Raw genomic sequence first — 17,103 nt, 5'->3', positions numbered from 1 at the left:
TGGAAAACAAGTAACCCTGTTCTTCCCACCAAATCTTTTAGAGGGGAAGGATAATTCCTGAAGGACTGCAGTATGGGTGGGACGTTGCCAGTATGCAATTGGAAATGGTTTGCTCTGAGAACGGTGACTGTCTTTACCATGAAATCAGTTGAATGCTATTACATCAGCCTCATGACTAAGGGTAAAAGAATCCAAACCACCATCCTCCAAAATGATTTACTAATCTGCCCTCCTTGAAGGAACACAAAGGTAAAGAAAAAAAGGATTTTTCTCAGTGCTGGGGTTCAAACCCAGGCTTTGTGCATTGTAGGCACATCCTAGGCAAGTGCTCCACCACTGAGCTACTGAGCTACACCCCCCAGTCCAAGAAACGGGTTTCCTTTCCTGTCCCATTTGTATCATCACATATATACTATAGCTGTATATGGTTGAGTAGCCATTTGCAAGGTTAAAGTCACTTTGAGGTCCCAAGGGACCTTAAGCTAACACCTTTTTTTCCCCTATAAAGTCCAGCAGAGATCAAGTGACATGTGTGGGAATGAAGGGAGGGAGTTTTTGACACCTTTCTTGTATTGGAAGCAGAGGGGAGAGAGAGTGCTAGAGATTGAACCCAGGGGCTATCTACCACTGAGCTACATTCTTAGCCTCCCCTCACCCACCACCGTGAGTGTGAGTGTGAGTGTGTGTGTGTTGAAACAGGCTCTTGCTAAATTGCTGAGACCAGCCTTGAACTTGCCCTCCTGCCTCAGCCTCCTGAGAAACTGGAGTTACAGGCATTGCCACCATACTCCTTTCTTGTATTTAAAATAAATTTACAAGCTCAAGCTCTTGAGCTTTGAGTTGCTAAGGAAGCAGACACCACATTTTGGGTGCCTGAATGCCTCTCAAATGGCTCAGGTCACACTAGCTAGCTGAAACACCCATGCCAGCTGCCTGCTAGCATCTGCCCCCAACCGCCCTCCAAGGAATGACGTGTTGCTCTCCAGCTTCAGAGCTGAGCTTGACCCAGCTGCCAATCTCCAAAATAAAATCAATGTGTGACCTTATTCAGCAGATGTACCGAAGAAAACATGCATAAACCAGGGCCAACTTTGAAGCCAAAAAGGGAAGATGAGAAGTGGGAGAGAGAGAAAGAGGTAGGGAAAAGAAACTTGGCTGGACATGAAAGGTGTCTTGTCCGTCTGTTCCCCATTAGGCACAATTCTCTTGCAATCTGCAGGCTCAACATAATTCTCTTGACCAGAAACTCTCCGGAGAGATAGTGTCAGAAGGAAAACAAACAGAATAGCATCTTCTGACAGCGAAGTCACTTAAAAACCTATTTGGGGGGAGAAGAGGAGAATGTCAGCACATCAGGGGCGGGCACTCCTTGACAGCAGGGCCACATTGTGGAGAGGACCACTTGCCCAGAGACTGGACAAGGACAAGAAAGGGCTGATGTGCAAGAGCAAAGTGTCCCAGAAAGCCAAACCCTGAATTTTTCTGCAAACCATCTGTTCAGATGCCTCAAGATCTGCTTAGTCAGGCTTTCCAACATTAAAACCCACAAGGATGGGGATATAGCCCGGGGGTTAGAGCACCTGCCTAGCATGCCCAAGGCCATGGTTTCATGCCCCAGTGATGCAAAAATAAATAAATCCACAAGGCTGAGAAAGTAGTTCCTGGTAGAGAGCTTGCCTAACATGTGCAAGGCCTTAGCTTTGATTCCCCAGCACCATAAAAATTTTTTTAAAAAAACCCACAGTGTCGAGCTTTTTATGACCCCATTGTATATGGAGAATTCAGAAACTGTTTCAGAAAGAAGGGTCTTCATGCTTGTCATAACTTTACTTTTCCACTTCTGATGACACCAGCAACCAAAGACCAGGAACTCAACTACCCCTGTAAGTGGGTACCATCTCCCCAGCCAGTGAGACCTCTTCTCCCCCAGCTGCTTTGACCTGCCCTTGAGCTAAGCATCTCTAGTATTCGAGAATCAGGGCCCCACCCCACCCGCGGGAGCCCAGGGGGAAGGTCTGGAGGGGTGGGTGTGCAGGGCAGGGCAGGCCAGGGCGGCAGTTCTTGTGCTCAAGTTTCTAGGGCAGGCATCCTGTTATAGGAAGACCTTTTTTCAAAGGAAGAAAAACTAATCAGCAGAAAGAAGCGAGAGCTTTCCCCTGCCTTTCGGACTTGTTTATTACTAGGATATCTGATTTCAGCAAAGGAAGCCGGCACCAAAGCAAGGTTTTTATTGGCCGTGAGGCAAGAGGAATTCAGGGCTTGCCTTTGATTTGGCTTCCCCAGAACATGAGGCACTGAAGGGTGCTTGCTGCTTTGATGGAGCAGCTCGGTATTTGGGGGCCCTGAATTTCCCTATTTCAGCCAACATGGACAAAAATTCCTTTGGGAAGATGAGGGTAGAGCCAGGGGCCCAGAGTGGAAGGTGGCCTCAAAACACCTTCAGAGGGGTATGGGAAATGGAGGACAAGAGTCAACAGTCAACAAGGTCTGCTACTGGAGCGTGAGTGGGGGCCTGCCCCCCTTTCCTGCAAGTGGGGAGTCTAAGGAGGGCAGGGTCTGGTTTGGATGAAAGCACACTGTTTCTGAGACATCTCTAACGGACAGAACCAGGCAGGCTGCAGTCAAGGGCTAGGGCCTGATGGTTTCAATGTGTTGGGAAGATAAAGCCAGAGATTGGAGAGGCAGCCTCTGCCAATAGCACTCCACAGCTGGATGGGCTGGGGGCTCAGGGAAGGGGGTTTCTCAGCTGGGCCACAGCCTCCCCCAGACTACAGAGAGCTGCCATTCCGGGTCTGCAACCCCAGCTAGCCCCATGGCCCCATTTCACCCTGGGCTGGTGTAGCTTTCCTGCCTCCTTCAGATCTCCATAAGCGAACCACTCTCACAGTGGAGAAAAAGGCAAAGTGTGTGCCAATTTGTGGGCCCTTGGATTAACCCCAATGATATCTCTGTCTTTCTCCCCTACTCCCGCTCTACTGGGATTAAATTCAGGGGCACTTTACCACTAAGCTACATCCCCAGCCCCTTTTATTTTTTATTTTGAGACAGGGTCTCACTGTCCTCGAACTTGTGATCCTTCTGCCTTGGACTCCTAAGTCACTGGAATACAGGCATGTGCCACCACACTCAGCTCCATATCCTATCTTGATCTGCCTTTCCCTTGGATCCCCCTTATCCTTCTCCACTGGAAACAGGAAGAATTCCAAAGCTGAGATCTCTGAGTGGCCATGCTTCTCATTACTACGTTGACCAGCCCTATGGGAGGAGGCGGGAAGAGGCCAGCACCCTGAAGCTGCTGCCAGGGTTTGGGATTTGGGGACTTCATGGGCATGGAGGGATTCCTTTGGTGGAGCTGCCTGGCAGGAAGATGGCTCAGCCTGCATCTGGCTCCCTTCCTGTTGCAGGTTTGTGAGTAGAAGGCAGTAGGGTCTACATGATAGCCACCTTTTTCCTCTCTGGGTATGGGGCCTTCATAGGTATGTCTGTGTGTGCCTCCTTGTGACCAGTCATGGACTTTTCTCCGAGAACTGAGTGTGTGCCCGGCAGCATGGCACTCTCACTTCTGAAGCCCAGACCCACTTTGGCAGCCAATGTGGCATTTGGCCCTCTGAGCTGAGGCCCAGAGCCTAGGGCAGGGAATGGGGAGTGGGGAACAGGGCTCTCACTGTGTCCACTTCAAGGAACCCAGTCATCAAAAGCACTTTATGCAGTAAGTTCAGGGACATACTTACAGAGGGAGGAGCTGCAGGAGTCTTAAGTAGACAGCCCATGCTGCTACACAAACACACAAAGATACACGTACAGGCACAAACACACAGCCACACAGCAAAACTCATACACACACGTATGCATGAATACACACACAGCCACAAACACACATACACTTGTTTACAATACACACGTGCACGTAAGCCACAGGGTTGTTCCAAGGGTCTAGATTCAGTCTGTCTGGGTTTCAATCTCAAATCTGTTCCTTTCCTTACTAGCCAAATTACCTTAGGTCAAAATTCTTTTTTTTTTTTTTTTTTAAGTCACAAATCAAATTTTATTTTCATCTGTAAAATCCTCAGGCCAAATTCCTCAGCTGAGGCACCCACCAAGGGCATTAAGTAGGGGGTGATATTAAGAACAATATGGTTTCACCAGGAGTGATGGTGCATATGTATAATTCCAGTGACTTGAGAGGTTGACGTAGGAGAATCACAAGTTCAAGGTCAGCCTGGGCAACTCAGCAAGACCGCTGTTCTCAAACTTAAAAATAAATAGCACTGGGGATGCAGCTCAGTGGTAAGCGCCCTGGGCTCAATCCCCAGTACTACAAAAAAAAAAAAAAAAAAAAAAAAGTCAGGGGCAGTTACACATGATTCTACACTTCAGGTGGACACGCATCAAAGCCTGGCATGCAGAGTTCAGGTGTACATATCAGCTACCCAGTGTCTTTGCCCTCTTGACCCTTTGAATCTCCATGGAAAAATGGGGTGGAGCTTTGATGGACAGAGCAGATAAGGACCTTCAGGAAAACTGCTGCCTTCCTTCAAAAGTGGAAACTTGAAACTCTTAAGGCCGAGAAAGGCAGACCCCTCCAAGAGGCCACTAAATCTCCATGTCCCCAAGACAGACTCCCCTCGTGGGTGGCTCATGGATGACAGCTGATATAACCAGACTGTACTGGGAACAAGGACCTGCCTCCCTGTAACTGCTGCCCAACACATGGACATCCAGGCCTTCCTGCAGTTCCCCGCAGATTTTTTTTTTAATTATTTATTTATTTACTTGGTACTGGGAAGGCTTCGCTACTGAGCTAGCGTCCCCAGTCTCTCTCTAAATTGTGCTGAGGCTGGCCTTGCACTTGCTATCCTCCTGCCTCAGCCTCCCAAGTTGCTGGGATTATAAGCCTATGCCACTGCACTGGGCTTCCCCCAGGTTTAAATGAAAGAAAAAATCTAACTAAGAGACCAGGGTATACGGCTGGGGTTTGGTTCAGTGTACAGCACTTGCCCTATGTGGGTCGGGTGGTGAGCCCCTGGGTTCCATCCCCAGCACCAAATAAAATAAAACAAAAACAAAACTGAAGTCTGGGGTATAAAAACAGCAAAATTTAGACAAGAGTAAAACAAAAAGTAGGGCTGGAGATGTAGCTCAGTGGTAGCGCTTGCCTAGCATGCTCAAGGTCATGAATTCAGTCCCCAGTACTCGTGGCTCACACATTCTGGGCCTCTGAACTCCAGCAAACCCAAAGTCCCTCAAATGCAGTCCCCAAGCTCCATTCTAGGGAAAGGCTCCCTTGGTTCATCTCCAACCTCCACTATAGGCCTTCCAGAGTCCAAGAAGGAACCAACAGTCTGAGGAAATAACTTTTCCCTCCTTGGTGCTGGGAATGAAACCCAGGGTTTCATGAACACTAAGCATAGATTCTACCACTGAGTTTCACCCCCAGCCCTGGGTCTTGGTAAATAGAATGGCAACCCCCTACCAGAAGCTCTACCTTTTCTTTCCACAGTGAAGACCCAGGGCCCTGAAGTGAGAGTGTGTGTGAGAAGGAGGCACAAAGAAGACTGAGGGGAAAGCAGAAGCAAAGCACAAAGAAAAGTGGAGGAGAAGGGAGAGAAGCAGAGGGAGATGATGAAGAAGTCAAGGCAAAAGGGCCAGTTCCAGGCCCCCCACAGGCTAGTAAGGCCCCAAAAGCAGGGGGTTGCAGGGAATCAGGGTTCCATGCAAAGATGGACTTTTCCAGTCAATTTAAAATCCAAACTGACAGACTATGTGTGGATTGGGGCATTTCTCTGAGGCTCTAGCATAACTGGAGGGGACTTCCATAACCCGCAGCTCAGGCCAAGTGTTTGGGAAGGGGGTTACAGTGACCCAGAGAAGCTGGTTTGGAAATCTCCATACAGCTCTGAGAGAGCTATGGCCTGATGGGGAACTGGGAAGGGGAGCTCCTGAGAGCTGGATTTGAAAAACCACCATCAAAAGGGGTAGGCAGATGTCTCAGGGTACTAATCCTCGTTGGTTTGTTCCACAGCTGCTTCAACAAAAAGAAGAGAACTAAAGCAGGAACAGCTAAAAGCCCAGGCCTCTGGGAAGCAAGCTGGGGAGGGGACCATTGCTTTCAATTATAAGTTCTTCCACACGAGTCCATTTTTTAACCATATGCCTGTGCTACTTCGATAAAAATAACTTTTTAAAAGAGTGGTGAGAGCTGGAAGCAGGCTTAGCTCCAGACAAACTTTTGAGGTTTGCCTCAACCTCAGGCTCCCTGCCACACGCCTTGCAAAGGGGAGCTCACTTCTCACTGTTACCAGCCCCCACCTGGCCCAGTGCCCATGCACGACCCCAAACACTCCAAACCTACCCTGTGTTCTCCACCCCTCCTCTTTACTAGCATATGATCTGCAATTTTCTCCACCCAGCAATTTTCTTGTTCCCCTTCTGTTTTCTTCATGTCTGTCTGTCTGTCTCTTTCTTCCTCCGATCTCTCTCTCTCTTCTCTCTCAATCATCTCATCGGCTCTAGCTAGTCATCTCTCTCTCGCGCTCTCTCTCGCTCATCGTCTCTCAGCGCTTCTCTCATCTCGCTGGTTTTGTTTTTGCAGTGCTGAAGAGGGACCAAGGACCTCAAGCGTGCTAGGCAAGCACTCTATAGCTGAGCTATGAGCTACACCCCTCTCTTCTATTTTGCTTCAGTTCTGATTCAGGCCTCTTGAGTGGTGAGGGGTACTGATGTTGGAGCCTGGGTCAGGGAGGCCATAGTCCACAACTCCCGACACTCACCACTACCATGCCAGGTAGCAGGTAGCATGGAGAGAAGTGTCAGGAGAGCCAGGCCCCAGCCCAACTCCTCCATGAATGACCCTGTTGTAACACAGAGAAGAGGAAGGCCAAGCCCAAAAAGAGGAAGACCCTCCCTAACCCCAACATGCGCGCGCGAACACACACACACACACACACACACACACACACTGAATTCCAGTGTCCTCATCTCTGAAAGAGTAACAGTCATAGAGCATATGTGGACTAGAGGAAAAAGGTCAGTGAAACACTGTACATGCAGTGCTTCCTGCCCAAGAGCCCCAGTCCCTGTGGCTGTCCTCCTTTCTTTTCTTTTCCACAGCCTGGAAGTCACACAACCACATACCAGTATAAGAATGCTGGCCTCACTAGGCATGGTGGTGCACACCTGTAATCCTAGCAGTTCAGGATTACAAGTTCAAGGCCAGACTCAGAATTTAGTGAGGCTCTAAGCAACTTAGAGAGACCCTGTTTCAAAATAAAAAAGAAAAAGGACTGATGTAGCTCAGTGGTAAAGTGCCCAGGGTTCAATCCCCATAATCAAAAAATTAAAAAATTAAAATAAAAATGCTGCCCTCAAGCTGGGCTTGGTGGTGCACACCTGTCATCCTAGCTACCTAGGAAACTGAGGCAGGAGGATTACAAGTTCAAAGCCAGACTCAGCAACTTAGCAAGACCTTAGCTTTTAAAAAGAGACAGAGTGCTGGCCATATAGGTCATCTAGTAGAGTGCCTGACTCTCATGCTGGAGGCCCAGGTTCGAGTCCCCAGCCCTCTGTTCTTCTGAGATAGCTCAGCTGGTAGAGTGCTTGCCTCGCAAGCACAAGGCCCTGAATTCGATCCCCAGTACCAAAAAAAAAAAAAAAAAAAAAAAAAAAAAAAAAAAAAAGATCATGTCCATCTAAAAAGAGACAGGACCTAGTCATGGTGGTACATGCCTATAATCCCAGCAATTCAGGAGGCTAAGACAGAAAGATCACAAGTTCGAGGCCAGCCTCAGCAACTTAGCAGGACCCTGTCTCAAAATTTAAAAAAATAAAATAAGAAGGACTAGGAATGTAGCTCAGTGGTTCGCTTGCCTAGCATGTGCATAAAGACCTAGGTTTGGTCCCCATTAGTGGCAGGGGATCTGGCCTCAGGCCTCCTTCTCTCCCCTCTGCCATCACCTCTCCCTTCCTCCACCCTCACTCACACACTCCTGTCTCGACTAGAGATGCTTCTCCCCTTTCAGGGAACTGAATAGTCTTGGAGCAGGTGAGTCTCAGCTTCTCCACTGTCTCTGGGGAGAAAAGGCTATAATGGAACAGCCCCTCGCATGGCCCTAGAACAGTCACAGACCCCTAAGCCAGATGGGAAGCTAGTCCCCTATGGGCATGGCCTCTCAGTTCCCCGAGAAAAAACCCTCCTTCCATGGCTTGATGAGACGAAGGATGGGGAAACCTCCTCCTGAGCTATCTAAGACCCTGGGCAAGAGAGATCCAGGCTTCTTGGTTCAGAGGATCCCTAGAGCTGGAAGAGGTGTCTCCCTGGCCAGGAGAGGAGGACCAGCAGGAGGGGGAGGAGGAGGCAGCACCTGCAGCCCTCACCCCACGCTGACGCAGTCTCCCCACTTTCCTTCCTCCAACAACATGAGGTTCTCCTAAGGCTTCCCAGACTTGAGGAAGCTCCAACCTCCCTCTTTACCTGGCTAACAGCCGTTTATCCTTCAGGTAAGCTTATCTGTTACCTCCTCGGAGAGGCCTTTCTTGACACCATGGAAACCAAGGGCCCTCTGTCCCACTATTCTCTCTAATGCCCCCCTTTTCCTTCAAAGCATTTACCACAATTTCTGATTATAGAGTGGTATCCTTATCCATCCTTTAGCCATTCAACAACTACCTCTCCTCCTACACTGTCAACTCCATGAGGGCAGCAGCCATGTCTTCCTTGCACTGAGTAGGTCAAACTTGATTTCCTCCCCAGATCCTATTCTTCCTAAGCCTTCTGCAACTTGGTAAATGGCAATTCCACTTTTTTTTTTTTTTTCCATTTTGAGAAAGGGTCTCACTGAGTTATGCAGGCTGGCCCATAACTTGCCATCCTTCTGGAGTAACTGGGATTACAGGGTACATTACCATACAGGAATCAATTTTTAATTTTTTTATTTTTTAGTTTTTTGGATACCAAGGATTGAACTCAGGGGCACTTGACCACTGAGCCACATCCCCAGCCCTATTTTGTATTTTATTTGGAAGCAGGGTCTCACTGAGTTGCTTAGCGCCTTGAGTTTCTGAGGACGGCTTTGAACTTGTGATCCTTCTGTCTCAGCCTCCCAAGACACTGGGATTAGAGGTGTGCACCACGGTGCCTGAACTGAATGCAATTTTATTTTTCTACAACTTAACCCAAACATCTTGGGGTCGTTCCTTTTCTGGTTTTTTTTTTTTTTTTTTTTTTTGGTACTTGGGACTGAACCCAGAGGGGCTTAACCACTGAACCACATCCCTACCCTTTTTAATTTTTTTTTTTTAATTTTGAGACAGGGTCTCACTAAAATGCTGATAGTCTCACTAAGGCTGGCTTTGAACCTGTGCCCCTCCCGCCTCAGCCTCCCAAATTGCTGGGATTATAGCATGACCCATCACTCCAAGCTAGGGGTTGTTCTTGACAAATCCTTGTATCTGTGGTTCAGAAAATCCTGTTTGACACCATGAGAAGAAAACAAACCATTTTTCCTCTGTTCACATACAAAAAATTCTGAGACCCAAAACGTGTGGGCATGCCTCCCCACCAGGTAAGCAAGCAATGCTGCAGCAGACATCTGCTGGGTATCCTCTAATGCAGCTCAGACCTGACACTGGCTATCTGGAGATAGCATCCGATCACACAGGTTGAGGGCCTCCAACAATTTTGAGATTATGCTTCTGAGAACAGGCCATAAATCAGGGTCCCAACGATTCCCTCCTTGGTTTGATTACTGGGGTAGCTCATAGAACTCAGGGGCACACTTGCTTATATTTGCTGGTTTACTGTGAAGGATATTTCAAGGATTGCCCATGAAAAGATGCTTAGGGCAAGGTACAGGGCAAGGGGCACACAGCTTCCACGCCCTCCCTACGTGTTCTATGTGTATGGCTACCTAAATGCTCACCAAACCCTGTACTTTTTGGTTTCTACAGAGTCTTCTTTACATAGGCACAATTGATTCAATCACTGACCATAGGTGATCAACTCAACCTTCAGCCCTTCTCTCCTCCCAGGAGATTAAGTAACTTTCAGTCCCACCCTCTAGTCCTGTCCTGGTCTTTCCTGTGTCCAGTCCCCATCCTAAAGCTAGTAGAGAGTGCCAGCTGTCAGTTAACACGTTAACCAACAAGAAGGCACTTATTGTTTCAGAGACTCCAAGGATTTTAGGACTTTGATGCCACAAAATGGGAGCAAAACCAAATAAGTATCCCATAATATTGCACTCCGATCTCAGACTATATCCAGAACCCAATCTCTCGTCACCTCCCTCACCACGTCATCTGCCCAGGACGTCATGATTTCTCCCCTAGACTGTGGTGCTGGTTCTTCACCATCTCCTACTCCCCAAACTGTCCGACAACAGTTGATCCATCAACAGAGAGGAAATTTAAATCTAATTCAGATCTCATTATTTCCTTTCTCAACCCTCTTGGCTTCTCCTCTTGTGTGGAATAGAATTCAAAGTCTTTTTCCAACTTAATCTGTCGCTGTGAACCTGGTTTTTATTTGTCTCCCTTTTGCTTCCTCCACTCCCATCACACCAGCCCCCTTACTCCCCTGAACACATCAAGTTCCCTCCCACCTTGCCACCACTAGCTGCCCCTTCTCTATTGGTTGCTCTGTCCCTCCAAATTCATGTAGGCTGCTACTTCATTCCTTCAGAACTCTGCTCCAGGAGCAATTTGTCAGACAGGCCTTCCTATCATCTGTCAACCCTTGCCCTGCTTGATTTTGCTCCCTCGGTCTTTTCATCACCTACCAGATTATGCCTGTATATTTGTTTCTTTAGTACTGTCTGTCTCCCTATGCTATACTGTTAGCCCCCATGAAACCACAGACTGTCCTTTGGTTCACTGTGGTACTTTCAGGGCCTGAAACAGCACATGGCACATAGTACATGCTCTGTGAAGAACTTTTAAATACACGACTAAGACCTCCATAACACTTAGTTGGTCAAGTGAAAAAAATGCCTCTAATTATTTGTTGGGTATTGAGACAAGCTGGGAGGTCATAGAATAAATGAAAGAAGCCAACACTGTGGCATATGCCTTTAGTCCCAGCAACTCAGGAGGTCCAGGCAAAAGAAGATCACAAGGTTGAAGCCAGTCAAGGCAGTTTAAGTAAGACCCTGGGTCAAAAAAGGGCAAGGGTGGAGGCCGAGGATATGGCTCTGTGGGTTCTATCCTTAGTACCCAAAAAGAAGGAAAAGGAGAAAGAGGAGAAGGTGAAGGAGGAGGAGGAGGAGGAGGAGGAGGAGGAGGAAGAAAGAAAGAATTTCTGGGCTGGGGGTGTAATTCAATGGTATGCACATGCTTAATATGTGCGAGGCCCTGGGTTCCAACCCCAGCAAAACAGTACAGTACAGTACAGCACAAAAACAGTACAGCTGAGGAACAGTTAAATGGATAAAATGCACAGGGTAAGGTATGTGGGAGCTCTCTGCCCTCTCTGGCCATGCCACACTCCCAGCACCTTGATGTATTCACCCCTGGAAGGTCTCTGAATCTCATTGTTCACAAGTGTTTAGAGAGCCAGGAGAGTGGCACACACCTGTAATCCCAGCTACAAGGCAGACTGAGGCAGGAGGATCTCAAGTTCAAGAACCATCTTAGCAATTTAGCAAGAACTTGTCTCAAAATAATAAAGGAAAAACACTAAGGATGTAGCTCAGAGGTACAGTGCCCCTAGGTTTAACCCCTAGTGCCCCCTGACATGAACACAAAAAGGAAAAAAAAATTTTTTATAGAGCTCAATCTCCAGCTCCCCACTCCCCTTCCTAGAGGTTGGTGGGTGGGGCTGAAAGTCCTAACCCTCCACTCATTTGGCTTTGGGTGGCCAGCCCATGCTGAGTCAATGTTAGGAGATGCATCCTAAGTTACCCTATTAACATAAACTCAGATATGACACAAAGGGACTTATTAAAAGTCACTCCTAGCCAGGACAAGTGACAGCAGCCCTAACTTTCGGAGAGGCTGAGGCAGGAGGATCACTTAAGCCCAGGAGTTGGAGACCAGCCTGGGCAACTTGGGGGGCCGGCTGTGGGGGAAATGAAGTTAAAACATTCCTACCACTCAGGAAATTCTAAGGGTTTTAGGATCTCTAAGGCAGGAGCCAGGGAGAAAAATCAATACGTGTTTGTAATATACCACACAATATAAAAATCCCACCACAGTCTCTCAAAGCAGCTAGGATTGTTAAGATTTACAGGAGGAGTTGGTTTGGATGAGCTCCTACAAGAGGCTGGACGGACCAAACCAAAAGGGAGTCACTCATGCTGAAGTTCCATGTCACCAAACTGGAATTAAGCTGTTTTATCTGACCTTCTGAGAAATCAGGAGCGTGAAAAGATAATACCCAAATCCCCCAACAGGCCAGTTTTAGCCAGCAAGATAAGGAAGTTCCCTCTGCTTTAACCTTTACAAGCTAAGTAATTTGAATCAACTATCAGCTTTTTGTTTTCTGTTTCTGCTTTCCTTAGCCCTTTTTTGGTCTATCAAACCAAATCTGGCCAGGTGTAGTGGCACAGGCCTGTAATCCTAGGGACTGGGGAGGCTGAGGCAGGAGGTTAGAGGTTAGCCTTATCAACTCTTATCTCAAAATAAAAATAAATAAAAAAGGACAGGGATGTAGCTCAGTGGCAAAGCACTCCTGGGTTCAAGCCCCACTACCAGCATTAAAAAAAGAAAAAAAGAAAAAAAAAAGAAAAAGAAAAAGAAAAAAGAATGTGTTGGGTACAAAGGGCTGGAGATGTAGCTCAGCAGTAGAGTGCCCCTGGGTTCAATCCCCAGTGCCTTGTGGGGAGAGGGTCGGGGAGAGTAGGACTTTAATAGCAACAGAGATTATGACCCTTTCCTGTGACAAAGTCTAAACTATACACAGGTATTTTACATGTGGTGGAATCTAATCACCAAAGAGAAGCCCTTGCAGGCCCAGATATTTATCTGAGTGGCTTCCCACAATCCTGATTCATTCCTTCTGGTTGAGACATGAGCTTTTCTCTGACATGAACACTCATTGCAAATGTTCTAGCAGGACAGGCAGCTCAGCGCAGTTCCCCCAGGGAGGTACTGAACAGGTAAGAGGGTCTGAGGATTGCCATCCTCCAAGGAAAGTGGGGAAGGAGGTCACCTGAGGAACATCATATTTGCACCATTCAGTCAGTGTGTTAGGATTCTGTCTCTGAAAGGCAGTGAGGCACAGAAAGGAGTTTAAAAACCTAAGAATTAAAAGGTGAACAGCCTGGTGGGTGCTCAGACAGATCCCAGAAAGGAGCAGGGCCTAGTGCTGAGTAAATGCCACTGTAGTTTCAGATGCCTCTATGGGCTGATTTTTGTAGGTTCATTCTTTCTTTCTTTTTGTTTTTGTTTTTGTTTTGGTACTGGGAATCAAACCCATAGTCTCACATATGCTAACTACATGCTCTACCACTGAGCTATAGGGCTCCCCCACCCCACCCTCCCACCCCCATTTCGGAATTATAATTTCACTTTTATTTGTTTATGTATTTATTTTTGCAGTACTGTGAGTACTGGGGATTGAACCCAGGGCCTAGCAAATGCTAGCAAGCATTCTACAAATGAGTTACATCCCAGTTATCCCTACCCTTTTTAAATCTTTGTTGATTGTGGTACTAGGGATTGAACCACTTTACCATTGAGCCACAATCCTTTTTAAAATTTTGAGACAGTCTCACTAAGTTGTCCGGGCTGACCTCAAATTTACAATCCTCCTGCTTCAGACTCACGAGTAGCTAAGATTACAGGTGTTAATATTAGAGTTTGAACCCAGGGCATCAAACTTGCTAAACATGGGCTCTGCCACTGAACTACACTCTTGGCCCCACTTCTTGGATTCTTTATTCACCCCTTTACATTCTCCTGGTTTCCTAGTGAGGCTCCTTTGGAAAGTTTCTGCCTTCTCTGGCTCTGCTGGGATGAAGTAAAGGGGTTCCTGGTTCTATTACCCCTTATTGCTTTGAAAGTGGACATCTTTAAAGATCTGGCTCAAAGAGAGCCAGGGAATCAGAGTGAGCAAACCTCAAGGGAAGTGAAATTCTTGGGGGAATTGAGAGCTGTTTTTGTCCCAAGAATTTCTAGAAAATGACAGTTAAAATTCTGGATGTTGGACTGGGAGAGGTAGAGTGTTTGCCTAAGCATGCATAAGTTCCATCCCCACCACTGAAGGGGGGGGCGGGGAAGGTACCAGGAGTCCCTGTGTTCAAATTCCAATTCTCTCATTTACCAGTACATATTCTTGGGAAAGCGACTGTTCAGATGTCTCTTCACCCCTTGGTTCCCTTTCTATTGAAATAATTGTCCTCCCCCTATTGTGAGGACTAAATGACTTAAGTCTTGTAAAATGTACTGAACGAGAGCCACTCACATGATCAATACTCAAATAGCCAGCTGCAGCCACACCTGGAAAAGGCAAACATTTTTAAAATTCTATTTTTAGCTGGGTGAGGTGGTGCACGCCTGTAATCCCAGTTACTTGGGAGCCTGAGGCAGGAGGATCCTAAATTCAAAGCCAGCCTGGGCAACTTCATGAGACCCTGAGTCAAAACAAAAAAGGACTGGCCATGTACCTCAGTGGTAAGGTGTCGCAGCTTCAATCTCCACTACTGAAAAAAAAATTTCAAATAAGAATAATTCTTATATTTTTGAGATATAACATATATGCATATTTATGGGGTAAAATATAATGATTTGGTGCATGTATATAATGAATAATGTTCAAATAAGGATAATGGGAAATCCCATCTCCTTAAACATGCATCATTCCTATATGCTCATACACTTAAAGTTATTTTGAAATATATCATGAGGGCTAGGATGCAGCTTAGTGTTAGAGCACTTGAGGCACTTGGGGTTCTATCCCCAGCAATGTGCACACACACACACACACACACACACACACACACACGCATGCACATGACAGAAATATAGCCGAGCGTGGTGGCATATACTTGTAATTCTAGCGACTCAGGAGGTTGAGCCAGGAGGATGGCAAGTTTGAGGCCAGCCTCTGCAACTTACCTAGACCCTGTCTCAAAATAAAAAATAAAAAGTGCTAGGAATATAATTCAGTGGTAGAGTACCCTGAATTCAATCTCCCAATCCCCAGTACCAAAAAAAAAAAAAAAAAGACAAATATGTCATAGAAGATCATAACCAATAACCAATAGTTACCCTACTGTGCCATAGAAAACCTGAATCAGGCATGGTGGTGCACACAGGTAATCCCAGTAATTTAGGAGGCTGAGGCAGGAGGATCACAAGTTCAAGGCCAGCCTCAACAATTTAGCAAGGCTTTAAGCAATTAAGTGGGACTTTGTCTCAAAATAAGATATAAAAAGGGCTGGGGATGTGATTTAGTGGTAAGAGCCTCTGAGTTCAATCCTCAGTACCAAAAGGAAAACCAGAATCAACAAAGGTGTTCATCAATGGATGAATGGATAAGGAAAATGTGGTATTTGTGCACAATAGAAATTATTCAGCCATTAAAAAATCAAAAAAGAAATTATTCAGTCATTAAAAAGAATGAAATCTTGGCATTGGCGGCAACATGGATACAACTGTAAAGGTCTTTATGTTAAATAAAGAAAATAAGGAAAAGAAGTTAGATAAGAGCACCAAGCTTCTTTTCAGAAGAAGAGAGTACACGGGAGCCTCCAGACTCTTATGGAATAAGATCTAATAAAGGGGCTGGATTACACTTCTACCCTACATTTGACTAAAACTTTCGGTAAGTCCCCTCTTTGCTCTGGTCAGAATTAATTCAGCTTTACTCTGTTATCATAGTACCTTACCCCAACCTCCACTGAAGAGTTTATCACTTCTTATTAAAGAATATTAAAGGGGAAAGGGTGTTGGTCAGTGGTAGAACATTTGTCTGGAATGCACGAGGCCATGGGTTTCACCCCTAACACCATGAAGAAAGAAAGAAAAGATAGAATTTTGTTAGTCAGTTTCCCCAGCCAGATATTCTGAGGTCAGAAAATAAGTTTTAGACATCCTATCTCAAAATTCAAAGCATGAAGCTTTTTATTTATTTTGTTTTATTTAAAAGACAGGGTCTTACTGTGTTGTCCAGAAACTCCTGGGATCCAGCAATCCTCCTGCCTCATCCTCCTGAGTAGCTGGGAAGACAAGCATGTACCACTATGTTCAGTTTAAAATAAGATTTTGATCATGCTAAGTGAAATAAGCCCATCCCCCAAAAACCAAAGATCAAATGTTTTCTCTGATATGTGGAAACTAACCCACAACAAGCAGGGGGTGTGGTGCAGATAGAAGCTCAGTGGAGTAGACAAAGCGGAATGAAGGGAAGGGAGGGGGCATGGGAATAGGAAAGACAGTGGAATCAATCTGACATAACTTTCCTATGTATATATATGAGTATACCACGGTAAATCTCACCATTGTGTACATCCATGAAAAATTAATTCTAAAAAATAAAGTAAGATTTTGATGTGCAATTCATTTACTTCCCCTCTGCACCTCTGAGTACAGGTAGCAGGAAGCATCCTATGGGAAAGTCTTTGAGGGATTCAGAGGGCACTTAGAAAGGAATCAGAAGGTAAGCTCCAGTCCAGGGTGGTACATGCCTGTAATCCCAGCTAATAAGGAAGTTGAGGTAGGAGGATCGCAAGTTCAAGGCCAGCCTGGTCAATTTAGAGACCCTGTCTCAAAAAATAAAAAACATTGAGGATATAGCTCAGTAGTAAAGCACTCCTCGGTTCAATATCCAGTGCTGTAAAGAAATAAAATATATAATGTAAGTTTCCACCCCCCAGACTCCAGGCTCTTTATATCTCTTTATAACTTGGTTTCCTCATCCATAGTTAACAAACTGGGAAAGTGACCCCTATTCCATTACCTCCCTGTGCATACAGAAGTTAATAAATGTGAAGTCCATCAGGACAGGAGTATTCTGTGAATCTCTTCCTCTGGCACCTCATTCCCACCCACGGGAAAGCCTCCCTTCATTGTCATGTCCATGTCATCTGACCTCTATTCATCCTCAGAGAGTGGGTGGAACTGGAGAATTTCTTTCCAGAAATTCCAGTGTCTTCATTTAGCAAAAGGAAG

This window comes from Sciurus vulgaris (genome assembly GCF_902686455.1).
Source record: "Sciurus vulgaris genome assembly, chromosome: 5".
Lineage (NCBI taxonomy): Eukaryota > Metazoa > Chordata > Mammalia > Rodentia > Sciuridae > Sciurus > Sciurus vulgaris.
Note: the sequence above shows the minus strand (reverse complement) of the source record.